The 14,255-nt window shown below is 44.3% G+C and overlaps 1 protein-coding gene across 1 annotated transcript in view; it reads left to right on the top strand.

Moving 5' to 3' along the window:
- Window positions 1-1,370: 1,370 nt before the first annotated feature.
- IL12RB2 (interleukin 12 receptor subunit beta 2) overlaps window positions 1,371-14,255 on the top strand; it is an 81,532-nt gene continuing 68,647 nt past the window's right edge. The window contains exon 1 of the mRNA XM_074221224.1: window positions 1,371-1,413. The gene's annotated coding sequence lies outside the window, so the exon portion shown is untranslated. The remainder of the gene's footprint in view (window positions 1,414-14,255) is intronic.

Below are 14,255 nucleotides of genomic sequence, written 5' to 3'. Positions count from 1 at the left end.
TGAACATTTGCTGACTGGAGGCAAAGGCCCCCTGTTTCCAAAGGACTTTAAGATTCCCCAAAGGATGGATTATTTTATCTGAGCACCCTAACAACCCCGGGTGCTAGTAAATCAGTCAATAAACATTTATTATTTGCCAGATACTAAGGGATGGAGATCTACAGAAAAGCAGGAGAGCTATGCCCAAGGAGCTTCCTCTAATGGGCAGACAATTGTGTCCAAGCAAGGCTAAATTGGGGAGGGGCAGCCAGGTGGCACACGGGCAGAGCGCTTATGAAGGGTCTCAGACACTTAATAATGACCTAGCTGTGTGACCTTGGGTAAGTCACTTAACCCCCACTGTCTTGTTTAAAAAAAGAGGGATAAATTGGAATTCCCACGGAGACTGATGGGCGAATCACCTCATTTCTGACTGTTTCTTTATCCTTAATCATAGTGATAAGAGATGACATTTATATGGCACTTCCTAAGAACTCTGTGGGACCGGTGCCAATTATTTTAGCTATTGTATTTAACAAATGAGACAACTGAAGCTGAGAGAGGGTAAGGGACTTGGCCAGAGTCACTCCAGACAAGGGCCTTCTGACTCAAGCCCGCATAATACAATATAGAATACAAGCCCCTCATTTTGCAGAGGAAGAAACTGAGGCCCCGGACTTGCCCAAGGCCACACGGCAGGATTTGGACTCACTTTCATTTCCAGATTTGAAAATCATTCAGCCTTCGGGTTAGAGGTTTTTTAATATATTTTTTAAGGCAATGGGGCGACGTGACTTGCCCAAGGCCACACGGCTAGGTCATTATGAAGTGCGTGAGGCCGGACTTGCGCTCGGGCCCCTGGCTCCAGGGCCGGCGCTCTGTCCACTGGGCCACCTAGCCGCCCCTAGGGCTTCTCTGTAAGAAGGGGGACCCTGCCGAGTGGAAGGCGGAGGCTGGCCTGAGCCGGCCGGCCTGTGGGGCCGCCTGCACGGACTGAGGGTCCAGGGGCGCCGCCTCCCAAGCCCCGGAGCCAGCCCGGCCTGGGGCCGCTGGGGCCGGGCCCGGAGGCAGTCGGGGTCCCCCCGGCAGGCAGGGCTGAGACGGCGGCCCCGGCCCGGGAGGGGAGGGGAGGGGAGGGCCGGCCCCGCGGCGCTTCTGGGCTCCCGGAGGGGCCCTGCGGGGGGCCGGGGGGCCGGGGGCCCGGGGCCCGCCCGCCGCGTTCGCACCCCCACCCACCTCGCCCCGGGGCCCGCCCCTGCCATCCCCCGCCGCGGGGCGCCTGCCCGACTCGGGCTTCGGGGGAAGTCCGGCCGCCGGGCGGGGACGGCCAGGCCCGGGGATCGGGGCTGCCCCCCCAGAGCTGGCGCCCGCCCCCCGGCTGCTGCGGGGTGCGGGCCGCGGACAGGACCCGAGCGGCCACGCGCGGCCCCCGGGGTGAGTGAGCTCGGGCCGAGGTGGGGGGCTGCTTGGGGGGCCGCAGTGGGTACGGCGGGGGTTCCTGGATGAAGAGAAGGGGGTGCGCGGTCCTTTCCCAAACTGGAATTTGGAGGCCCAGGAAGGCGGCCGCGGGGCGGGGGGCGGTCAGGCTTTCCTGGCACATGCCCTTTCTCCCCTTGTCGGGCGTGGAGGAGAGGAAGTCTGGCAGCCGAGTGGGGAAATGGCTGTTGCCTTCCCCGGCCCTGGGGTGCCAGCATTCTTTGGGGATTGGTCCGAAGACCAGAGGAGGGCTGGGATCACCCCGCTTCAGTGGCTCGGAAGTCTGGGTGTCGGGGGGTAGGAAAGCGTGGAAGGAGGGAGGGAGTCCTGTGTGGGAGAGATGGGGCGCACGAGCTGCGAAGGGGGGCAGGGGCGCCCAGCTCCCGGTGGGCCTGTCTCCCACAAACTTGGACTGGCTTTGAGAACGCTGCCCATGGAGAATGGGACCCACCTGAGAGGGAGGAACCGGGGTCCTCCCTGCACTGAGGCCAGGGCTGCTTCACTCTCCTCGGCTGAGGCTGGGGCCAGCTCCTTCTCAGAAGGCCTTTCAATGATCGAGTATGACAGATTGCAAAAGGAAACCAATTCTATGGCCCAGGTGCCAAAAAATTGATTTGGAGACCGTTGGCAAGCCCACTGGCATCGATTAAGAGCCAGGCAGTGCTGAGGGCTGGTTAACCCCAGGTTGAGGAACCCTTCATTGAAAGGAAGCCTACTCAGACTCAAAGAATTTCCTCTGGTGAAACTAGATAATCAGAGTAAGCCAACTGTTTTTCTTTGGCCCATCTCCACAAAGGTTCCCTTCGCTACGGGAATAGAGTCTGAGAACCCAGTCTGACTTAGTGTCTCTGGTGCACTGGAGCTTTGGCTGCCGGGGTTTACAATGGACTTGCAGTTACAGACCCTGGGTCCAACCCCAGCTTCGTCATTGACTGATTTTTGTGACCCTGGACAAGTCTTTTGACCTTCCCTGGTCTCTCTTTCTCCTCTGCAAATTAGGGAGAGTAGACTGCATGGCCTCCGAGATTCCTTCTAACCAGAACTCTCTACTCTTGCCTATAAGAGGCAAATATATGGGATCCTCATTTCCCCATATCAAGAAACAATGTATTCCACTGGTTGTCTTTGCCAGAAAACACCTGAAAAATCAATAAAATCTAAGATCTTTAAGGATCATCTTCTTCTCCCCCAACTTCATTTAAACCTAGAAGATCATCCACCATTATCATATAGACAAAGGAAATAAGAGACATTGTCATTTCTAACTCTTCTTTTAAGAAAATGAATAGGGGCATTTATACTTTTGTATGGTTATGTCACTTCTTTGTGGTACATTGAGGGGATTTCAAAGGTTCCCCTACAGTAATACCCTTGATCTCTGACAAATTATTTATTTTTTAAGATCAGAAAGGGGTCTATCCAAGTTTGGAGAGAATCTTAAAGGGTAGCCATCCAGCCTCTTCATTTTGCAGATAAACCCCCCAGAAAAGGGGAAGTGATTTGCTCAAATATGAATCAATAATAATAGTTTGCCTTTCTAGAGCATTAAGTTTTACAAAGCGCTTTACAAATAATATCCCCATTTTACAGATAAGGAAACTGAGGCAGACAAGTTAAATGATTAGTCACACAGCTCATGTCTGAGATCAAATTTGAACTCAGATCTTCCTGACTCTCCATTTCAGCATTCTATCCACTGTGCTACCTTAGCTGCCTTTATGTGACCATTAAGTAGCAGAAGTGGGATTTGTCTTCACAATATTTAGCAACAGTTATTAAGACTGCTTACAAATCTTCTACATATTTGGTTTCCTGAAAATTCATGCTTAGATCTAAATGGAGATATAATGAAGCCTACACAGAATCACAATTTCTTAGGTGGATGGTTCTTTGGTGTCCATCTAATCCAAACCATACCCGCCAAAGAAAACTCTCAGTTGAGTACACTAAACTCTAGTCTGGTTATCCAGCCTCTGCCTGAAGCCCTCTAATGAGGAGCCATCCCTCGCCACTCCAGGCAGTCCATTCCACTTATGGAGTGCCCATGTTCGAGGAAGATTTTCCCTGACCCCAAGCTTCATTTTGCCTCTTTCCAACTCCCACCTCTTGTTCTTGATTCCTCCAACAGAAGCCAAAGGGACCAACAGGTTAGTCTTCTGAGTGACAGCCCTCTAAACAGTCGGGAACGTGCCTTGTCTAAATCTTTCCTTCTCTACGGGAACCTCTCCAGTTCCTTCAACTGGATCATATGGTGGGGTCTCATTTCAGTCAATTCCTTTCCCTTCGAGAGCCTGGGATTTCTATTAGCTAAACTTCCCTGCCTACTTATGTATTTGACAGATTCTGGACTAGGGTGAGATAATAGAAGCAGCTGCCTAGGGTACCCCATACAATGGGGTACAAAGGGATGAATTTTTTTGAATTATAAAGATTTTATTTATTTTGAGTTTTATATTTTTCCCCCACTCTTACTTCCCTCCCCCACCCCACCCCCCCACAGAAGGCAATTTGACAATCTTTCCATTACTTCCATGGTATACATTGATCTAAATTGAGTGTGATGAGAGACAAATCCTATCCTTTAAGGAAGAAACATAAAGTATAAGAGATAGCACGATCAGACAATAAGATAACAGTTTTTAGGAGATGAATCTTAATGTGAGTCTTATACAAGTTTTAATATAATATTTGTACATATATATATATATATGGTGCCAGGAAATGTCCTGCCTCATACTTGATCAGGTTTTTTTTTTTTTTTTTGTAACACCCACATCCTGTGGGCAGTAACCCAGGGTAGCCACAGCTTGGAAAGTTTGCCCTTAGTACTAGAATAACTTCAAATCATGTTCAAGTAGTTTTGCTGAGTACCTATAAGGAGCAGAACAGAGTGCTAAGCACTATGGGGCTTTAGCTGAAGATAGGTATTTGTCCTCAGACTATTTGGGGGGGGGAGTAAAAGGGGAGACAAGCACCTGCAAAATTAAATCTATACAAATGAACAACAGTGGACAAAGCTGGTCTGGAAAGTCTGGAGCTGGGAGCTCCACCTAACCTTGGAGCTGTGAGACTTACACAAGATCCTGTGAGCACAGCCTTCTCACAGGTGGAAAGAAGGGACTTCATTAGGTGACTTCTGGCTTCCTGTCCAGCCTTGACTAGGGAATTGTTGATGTTCGTCCTGCATTCTTGAAGAGGAGGATGATACCAGGGAGGTGATGCCATGACAAGCACATGAATTGGACTGGGCGGGGGGAGGCCTGTGCTAAGTCACCAGCCTCACTTTCTCCTCAGAGTCATCTGGGTCCGGTGGCCAGATACAGATAGCTGTATCCTGAAATGGTTGGGGGACATGAGTTAAACCTGAAAAGATGGGTAGGATTTTGGTGGGCAGAACATTAGTTCTGGGAGCAGCTTGGATGGACCCAGTAGATAGAGTACCAGTCCTGGAGTCAGAAAGACCTGAATTTACTTAGCTGTGTGACCTTGGGCAAGTTACTTAACCCCATTGCTTTGCAAAAACAAAAAAGAAATAAAAGCAAACAAAGAAATGAACCTATTAGTTTCAAATAATAGAAGGTGAATGAGGAAAGGGAAATTTGTGGAGAGTTAGGGGTGTATTAACCAATTCGAGAGCTATCATTCAATTTTTAGTATGAACAATTTGGACCTCAGAAATCGGCAAACCCTACAAATCTGGGCTTGGTTGATTATTTATTGATTGTTTGGGATTAAGAAAATGATGGGAGAAAATGTGAATAATGTGGACTAAATCTAAAAGTATACTGGTTACTTTCTTACCCCTCCCTCGTCATAGCTGGTTGTTAAATATTTACCAGGCACACCAACTCATGTACAAAATTCATTCCAAATCACAAATATTTACCAGCACACCTACTGTGTGGAAAGAACTATTGTTTGTCTGACTGGAGCTAATGAGGCCTGGCAAAGAGTCAGATGAGAGGAGTTTGAGAACTAGAAGAATGATGCAATTGAAGGATTTCATTTTTTTCTTTAGAAAGATTTTATTAATTTTGAGTTTTACAATTTTTCTATTCTTGCTTCCCGCCCCCCCACCCCCACCCCCCACAGAAGGCATTCTGTTAGTCTTCACATTGGTTCCATGTTATACATTGATCTCAGCTGAATGTGTTGAGAGAGAAATCATATCCTTGAGGAAGAAACATAAAGTAGAAGAGATAGCAGGATCAGACATAAGATAGCAGGTTTTTTCCTAAATTAAATGGAATAGTCCTTGGTCTTCAAACTCCACAGTTCTTTCTCTGGATACAGACAGGATTCTCCATCGCAGACAGTCCCAAATTGTCCCTGATTGTTGCACTGATGGAATGAGTGAGTCCATCCAGGTTGACCATTGCCCCCCGTGTTGCTGTTAGGGTGTACAGTGTTTTTGTGGTTCTGCTCATCTGGCTCAGCATCAGTTCACACAAAAGAGATTTCATTTTTTAAAAAAAATAAGGTTTAGTCATGCCTTTTCTTGGGAAATAAGTAATTTCTGAAAGTACCTCTTCCCCCACCCCCTTCCCTTAGTATTGAACCCTCTTTTAACAAAGAAAAACAGTAAAGCAGAACAGTGCGGACAGTGATGGGGTGGAATGGATTCAGTCCTAGAATCACAGAATTTTTAAGCTGGAAGGAGCTCCATGGCGCTCCAATCTTCCCCCATGCTGGAATCCAGTCTCCCCTTGCCTCTGCTTTGGAGTCCTCTTCTTTGAAGATGCTGCTTGGGCCCATTTTCTGTGAGAAGCTTTTCTTGACCCCCCCCTCCCAGTCTGAAGCTACTTAGCATTTATTACTTTGTGTTTGCCTGATCATCTATACCTGTGTGTTCATAGGTACACATCCAAGTACAAACATAAAGATGACCTTCCCCATTAGAATGGAAGCCCCTTTAGGTAGGGTTTATTTCATCAAATGGGGATGACTCGAATCCATCCTAAGCAATTCCTCCAGCCTTGGCTGGAAGACCTCTCCTGAGGGAAGCCATCCACCTCCCATGGGCAACAGCAACATTGTGAGTTAATCAGCCTTGATGGATGCTGCTCCTCTCAGTAGTTCAGAGAGCTAGGACAACCCTGGGAGACCAGCTATGGACAATGCTATCCCCATCCAGAGCAAGAAAATCCAAACTAAACCAAAAAAATCCCTTCAGAATCTGAATGAATGCATTCACTTTTTTTTTTTTGCAAGGCAAATGGGGTTAAGTGGTTTGCCCAAGGCCACACAGCTAGGTCATTATGAAGTGTCTGAGACCGGATTTGAACCCAGGTACTCCTGACTCCAGGGCGGTGCTTTATCCACTACGCCACCTAGCCGTCCCAATACATTCACTTTTTAAAAATTTCTCTTATGAATTTCTTTCCTATCTCATAGTTTTCTTTCTTTTCCCTTAATCCTAATTCCACATACTGAAAATGACTAATCTGTAAACATATTAAACACATGTCTATGTACATATTTGCCACTGTTCACTGATGAGGGGAGGGGGCTGAGAAGGGAGGGTGAAAGGAAATCATGTAACTTAAAAATATGCATATGCATGTGGATGAAGGCTGAAAAATGTTCTTAACAAGTAATTGGAAAAAATAGAATATCAATTGAGAAGTAACAATATTGACTGAGCTCAGGAATGAAGAAAGAGAATATTCACTCAGAGTGAAAGAAAGAGTATAGACCAAATTCTAGAAGATGGTAATTTCTTGGGAGAGAAAGGAGCCCCCTGAGAAGTTTCTTTCCAGGATCATAGGACTAGAGTTGAGAGAGGCCTTATCAGCAGTGACACGTTTAATAATGGACTCTCCAATGTGGGGCAGTGATGTGCTATTAATGTTTAATAATGGACTCTCCAATGTGGGGCAGTGATGTGCTATTAATGTTTAATAATGGACTCTCCAAACGAACTGACTCCAGCACCCCTTTGATTAGAACCTACCCTGCCCTAGACTAACCTCTTTTTACTGATGAGGAAACCGAAGCTCAAGGAGATGAAGTGACTTATCCAAGTAACAGTAAATTTTCTTTTCTACTGTACCATCTCATGATAGCTCCAATTCAGTCTAATCTGTTATTTTGGTCAAACAAAGAGACTGCCCTCTCCATCTCCACCTCATCCCACCCCATATGGAGGTTAAGATAACTAATATTTAACTTTACTAGGTTATGATTAAATTTAATAATTAAAATGTTTACTTAGCCCATGACAAAGAACAAAATAAAAGCTATTTAAAGATTAGCATCTTAATTGTAAGTATCTCGTGAATGAAGTGAATGACAAAGGAAGTAGAAGCCCTCAGTAAAAGGAATTTGTGGGTGAGACTGAAATTGAACTTGTGGGTCTCACTGAAAACACCTTGAGAATGTGCAGCCACTATTAGAACCTTGGTTTCACAATCCCTGGGACATTTTGGAGAGGTGTTGTGAAATCCTTACCAAAATAACCATTTTGTGTGCTGATTTTTTTTTTTTTTGCAAGGTAATGGGGTTAAGTGGCTTGCCCAAGGCCACACAGCTAGGTAATTATTAAGTGTTTGAGATCAGATTTGAACTCAGGTACTCCTGACTCCAGGGCCAGTGCTTTATCCACTGCACCACCTAGCCGCCCCTTCTGATTTTTTTTTAATAGAATGCTTTCATCTGTTGGGATAGGGAGAGTTGCATGCAGGTGGGGTCCATTGGTAAAAATAAAAGCCCTTTATGGAATTATGAGGGAAAGAAAGAAGAAGGTGGGGTGGGGAGTCAGATGCTCTTGACTGCCAAGGAGAGAAAGTTAATAATATCTCTTTAAGGTAGAGGAAATTGAAAGACAAGAAAAGGTGGGATGGGGAGACAGAGGATCTCGAGACCTTGAGTAGATGAGATAAAACCATCTTTCCTCACTCAGGTTTGGCTTTAAACATTTTGGCTGATAGCCTTCCATCCCACCCCCACCCCATCCCTTCCTGGGGTAGGGAAAGTTAGGAAGAGATGAGTTTTGGAAAGAAGAAAATGAGTTCTCTTTTGGATGCCAAGACAGGTAAAAATAATGATCACTGAAGTCTTTGAAGCTGATGAAACCCTTGAAAGTTTGGAGAGCGAAGAGAACTGGGGAAAGAACGCTGGTTTATCCTCAGCCAGAGAAGAGATCACAGATGATGATAATGATGATGATAAGGCAGAAGATGAGACAGAGGAGTGGGCAGGCAGGTGGAGGAGAGATTGTAAGGGAGAAGTGAGGAAATGGAGGTGAGGGGTGTAGAAGCTATTTCTAGAAGAGTCACTAAGGAACAGAGAAGAGCTCTGAGATGCGGGGAGAAGGAGCTAGATGGTAGCATCCTCATCATGACCCCACTTTGGCTTCTGCCCGATATGCTTCTAGGCTGTTTCATCCTATAGACCCCCCTACAGAGATTCCACTGGGGTGCTGGGGTTACCCTAGGTCTCTTGATATTTTGTGGTTACTAATACACCCTCAACTCATGAAACCACAGCTTCAGTCAATATAAATGATGAGCTTAGAGAAGGGTTACTGCCATGGGAAGCAACTTCTTAGAGTGGAAGAGAGCTCAGGATGCAAAAGGTTTGGTAAAATTTAAAGTGTTGTATAAGGCTAGGAATTATTATCTTGTCTAGAAACTGAAGTCAAGCTTTCTAGTCTAGGGTTTGCAGATTCTGCTCATTTCTCTTTTTGGGGGTGGGGAGAAATGAGGATGCATGCTCTTCTCCAGTCTGTGGTACCTTTCTGCATTCCATGCATTTTCAAATCTAAATGAACAAAGTTCAGGCATCAGATCTGCCAACTGTCTTACCTTCATCAAAGGCATGTCCTGAGTATCACCTCTGTTGGTCATCTTTGGTCTGTCATCCTCCTTAGTGGAGAGAACAAAGCAAGTCAGAATGGAGCAACCCCTCTTATTTTCCGGGTCTCTGAGGTTCGTCCACCTCCAGTCCCAGAGGGCAGGATCTGGACCGAACACAAGGATTGTTTAGTTGTGGAAGGAGCGTAGTGACATGACTCCATCCACGTAGATACCTGAGGGCATGGGTTTCAAGGGAGGTGGCCAGGATTCTGCTAAGGCCGTGGGGTCCATTGTTCCTCCTAAGCAGGAGTACAGAAATAGAAAAGTGGGAGCTAGGACCTAATCCTGGGAAAATGTGAATTACTCCTTTCAAAAAAACTGTGTGACATAACAAGAATATGGATATAGACATATTTGTATAATATATATATATATATATACACACACATATTTCTTTCAGGTTTTCAATTGCCTGATACATTTTATATCGTGTGAGTCTCATGACAACCTTGGGGTTAGGAGAGGGATTATTGTTATCACCATTTATTCTGAGAGACTCAGAGTCCCCTAGCTGCTCAGTGTCTGAGGTCAGATTGGAGTCTCAATCCAACATATTGCATACCAGTCCAGTGTCCACAACTTTAGACTTGGAATCAGGAAGAAATGGTTTTAAATTTTGCCTCGGATCCTTCTTCTCTGAGTTAGTCCTTTGACCTCTTTCTGAACCTATGGGTGAGATGTGATGATCATCCTGCACTATTTCTTTGAGGGGTGATTTTGAGGGAAGCACCTGGAAATTCTTGTTGCCACTCTATGGCTTTAGGTGAAAATCTGCAATGGCAGTCAATAAACTAATTATTAAGGGACTCTGAAATTACTTATATACAAATCTTCCCTTTGCATGTAATGATTTCTGTACAAGTCGCATTATTTCTGTCTCATCCCTGAGAGAATGTGAGCTTCTTGAGGACAGGAACTATTTCATGTTAGTCTTTGTGTCATCAGTTTATATTAGTTTATAGAAAGCCCTAAAATCAATGTCTGATCAAGTATCATGTAGCAGTTTAGAAAGCCCTTTTCTCAACATCCCAAGCAGGTAACTTGTGACATTATCCTCGTTTTATGGATGAATAAACTGAGACCCAGAAAGTTCAAAGCAGCAAAAATGTAATATCGCAGAAAACAATGCATTTAATCTGTTAAGCTACTGGAGGAACCCAACTAGCATTTCCAGCCTGTGACTTTTGAAGGAAGGTATACTTTAGAACAATCACGGTGAGCCAGCTTCAGCCCTGGCAGAGGTGAGGAGGATGACAGCTCTCTGATACCAAGTCAGGGAGCCCTGTCTGGAACCTGATGAGTTGGAGGGATGAGTCACTGGGCTGCTTCTCTTTGAACCTCTAGCCTCCGCTCTACAGCTACTTTTGGTGGTTGTCTCTTTAAGGCCGGTTACATGAAGGATGTTTATAGCTGTAGGAAAGTTTCATTTTATTGGAAAATGCCCCATTTACTTGAAGTCCTAAAAGGCTCTGAACTTCTCATAAGGGGAGTGGCTGTTTGGACCCATTATTCAAAAAGGCCAAGTCAGGGTACAGGCATCACCATGGCTGACACCTTTGGTTCGATGGAAGTCTCCAAACCACCCTTCTTGGCTACCGTCCCTTAGCCACATCCTAAGGAGGACCAACTGGTGAATCCCACTGGTGGCATAGTCTTCTTTTCCCAAATCCCATGGGTGTTAGAAGCTGGAAATCTGTAACGGAATGATGCCATTTTAGAGGCAAGTAAAGAGAAAACCTTACTCATTTCTCTGCTCCCACCTGTTCATTAGTGAAGCCCATTCTTTTCTCCTTAGGCCAGAATCTTCAGGAAATGGATTTTAAGGACCAGGAGAGTTGATGGTAGAACTCGGTGCTTGCGATGGAGACCTTGGCTCTGCTACTAATAACATGGGTGATCCCACTAGGCAGATGACGTGACTTCAGTGAGCCCCATCCGTAAAATGGGGATATGGATCCATGTCCTACCTCTCTCACAGGGCTTTGGGAGGAAAATATTTCATAAATTATTCTCCTGGTAGGACTTTCTGCTGGGCAAGAAGCAGCCTCCCAGTCCCTATTTCAATTTTCTCGTTCATAAAATGAAGGGGCTGAATTTTGATGATATCCAAGGATCCCTTTTTTACTCTAAATGTATGGTCCTATTGCCCTGAATTATAAAGCAGTTTAAAATGTGAGCTATTATTGATCATGCACAGTTTTGTGGACTAAATATGTAACTTATGTAAATTGTAACCTTTAAATGCTCTCTCTAAATGTTGGTAACTGTTGGTGCTGTTGCTGTTTACTATTATTACAGGGTTGTATTCTTTCTACCACTCTGGTAGCATTAAAACTTCCATATTGAACTTTACTCTTCCTCAGGTCAGAAATATAATTAAGACTGAATCGCAATCATATTTATGTAAAATATGATCAATTGGTAAAGATATAAAATATATGGTTATATAATGTATATTTGTTCACTTATTCATGAGTATATATATGCAAGTATTTATAAAAATATGAGATGTTGACAAAAATATGAGAGAGATAGAGATATATCCACATACAAATCTTTTGATAAAATATAGAAATAAGGGGGCAGCTAGGTGGCGCAGTAGATAGAGCACTGGCCCTGGAGTCAGGAGGACCTGAGTTCAAATCTGACATCAGACACTTAATAATTACCTAGCTGTGTGGCCTTGGGCAAGTCACTTAATCCCATTGCCTTGCCAAAAAAAATAAAAAATAAAATAAAATAAAATAAATAGAATAGAATATAGTAATAGCTAGGCCATGACTTCCCTTGACCTTAGCCAAAATGATGAGAAGTGTGATGTTACCTAATCATAACTGAAATCTATTTAATGGCTTAAAAGATTTTCCATTCATTTGGTCTTCTATCTAGGCATTCAAAGAGGCCATGGCTTGATAGGTACAGTTGGAAAACCTTGGGTTCAAATCTTGTCTCTGACACGTTTGACCCTGGACAGATCCCTTAAATCCTTCAAGGGAAAAAAATAAACTACTTATGACAACTTGACAAAGATTTCTTAATTGTTACTAATCCAAAACCAAAATCAAAACAACTTCGAGGCATGCCTTGCCATCATCAGACTGAAAAGCATCAACGTTGTCCAGCAGGTACCACTGGTTAGGTTATTTCCTGGTGCTTTCTAAGAAAGTTGGGCCAAGTGGTAACAACCCTGGCAAATGTCCAGCAGACCTTGTCCTTGTCCACATACATCTTTCTATCTTAGCCAATCTGACTAGACAAAAGTGTCCCTCAGACTTTTTTTGATTTGTATTTCTCTGATTATTATTGATTGGGGAAATCTTTTTCAACATGGCCTTTATTAGTTTGTAAGAGGAGCCAGGCACCTCCCCTGTCCTGATCAAATTTTATTCTATATCTTATCTAAGTTTAAATTATAAACCATCATATTTTAAAAATCCTGTATCATATGAAAGTATTTATACTTTTCTTAACATTTTTGGGGAAGAGGATTCAGAGAGACCCTGGAGATAATTAGCAACTTTAAAGTTGCATTTAAAATCACTTTCTTTTTTAAAAAAAATTTTATTTATTTAAGACAATGGGGTTAAGCGTGACTTGCCCAAGATCACACAGCTAGGGACAGATTTGAGTCCTCCTGACCCTAGGGCTGGTGCTCTATCTACTGAGTCACCTAGCTGCCCCTTAAAATCACTTTCTAGAGGGAAATGATTCTAATATGTTATGAGCCATGTGGGTGAGCCTAACTGCAAATGGGTTAGTGTTCCAGGCCAAAACAGGGAGATACTATCAAGACCTTCCTGAACCGGTGATGATTAAGCTATTTTCCTTCTCTGAGACTTCCTTCTTCATCCCTTAGCTCTAAATTCTGCAATCCTGGGCTTCTCTTGCTGGTTCTGACCTCAGAGTACTATCCAAAGAGAAATCATTTTGTTTTCTTTTGCTGTCCATTAGTTTTGGAGACGAAGGAACTAGGTTGGTGTCCCATCTCTGCTGCTACTTCTTGTCTGTTTGTATTTGAGCATGTCAATTCATCTTTCTTAGTGCAGAGCAATGGGAACTTGAGGTCAGAGGCCCAGGATTCAAATCCCTTCACTTTCTATCTCTGACCTCTGCTTTCCTATAAAGGGAGAAGAATGAATGAGATGACCTCTGAAGTCCCTTCCAGCCACATGTCTATGACTTCTCATTTGACTCTCTAGATTCCCTACCTGTAAGATCTTCTGGCATTGGACTTGATGGCCAATGTCTCTTCCAACTTTAAATCTCTAGCCCTAGGGATGCTCCTTGGGTACATCCTAGAAGCCTTCATGCTTTTGTTTCTTGTATTTATCCCTTCACTGGGTTTTCCAAGGGGATTGCCATTTCAGTGAGTTTTGATTTATCCTGAATGTCTATTGTTGTTGTAATTTTCCATTTTATCAACAAATGGGCCAGTTTCTGCCTATGGGATTGTATGAACACAGACGGTGACTCAAGTTTTGCTTCTCTCGGTCAAGAGAGGGTGATAGAAGGTGGTTTCATAATGAAGAAGGAAGAGTTCTGCAACTTAGCGGGAGATGTGAGATATGCACATGGATAACCAAATAGCAGTTGTTGTACTAGGTGTTGGGCACAAGCTGGGAGGAAGGAGGGAACACCTACCTTCTCTGTTCTCACATCCCAGGCTCTAATGTCTCTCCCAGTTTTTCATTCTGTGTTCTAAAGGCCTTTCCTCCCCATGTGGTCCATGTTCCATTCCAGTGGCCTTTCCATTGCTCTAACTGGGTTCTAATATCCCATGTTCTAAGCTCTCATCCAACTCTAGTATTCTACCTCCTAAGACTTCTTCTGGAGTGAGGGGGTCCTTGGAACCTGACAGGAGGGATAGAGTCGGTGAAATGAGTTGAGTCAACAGAGGGGGAAAGGCAGGAGCAGGTTGACTGACTGTCAGCTGCTTGGATTTAT

This window comes from Macrotis lagotis, chromosome 2, assembly GCF_037893015.1.
Source record: "Macrotis lagotis isolate mMagLag1 chromosome 2, bilby.v1.9.chrom.fasta, whole genome shotgun sequence".
Taxonomy (NCBI): domain Eukaryota; kingdom Metazoa; phylum Chordata; class Mammalia; order Peramelemorphia; family Peramelidae; genus Macrotis; species Macrotis lagotis.
This window is presented reverse-complemented; position numbering and strand designations above follow the sequence as displayed.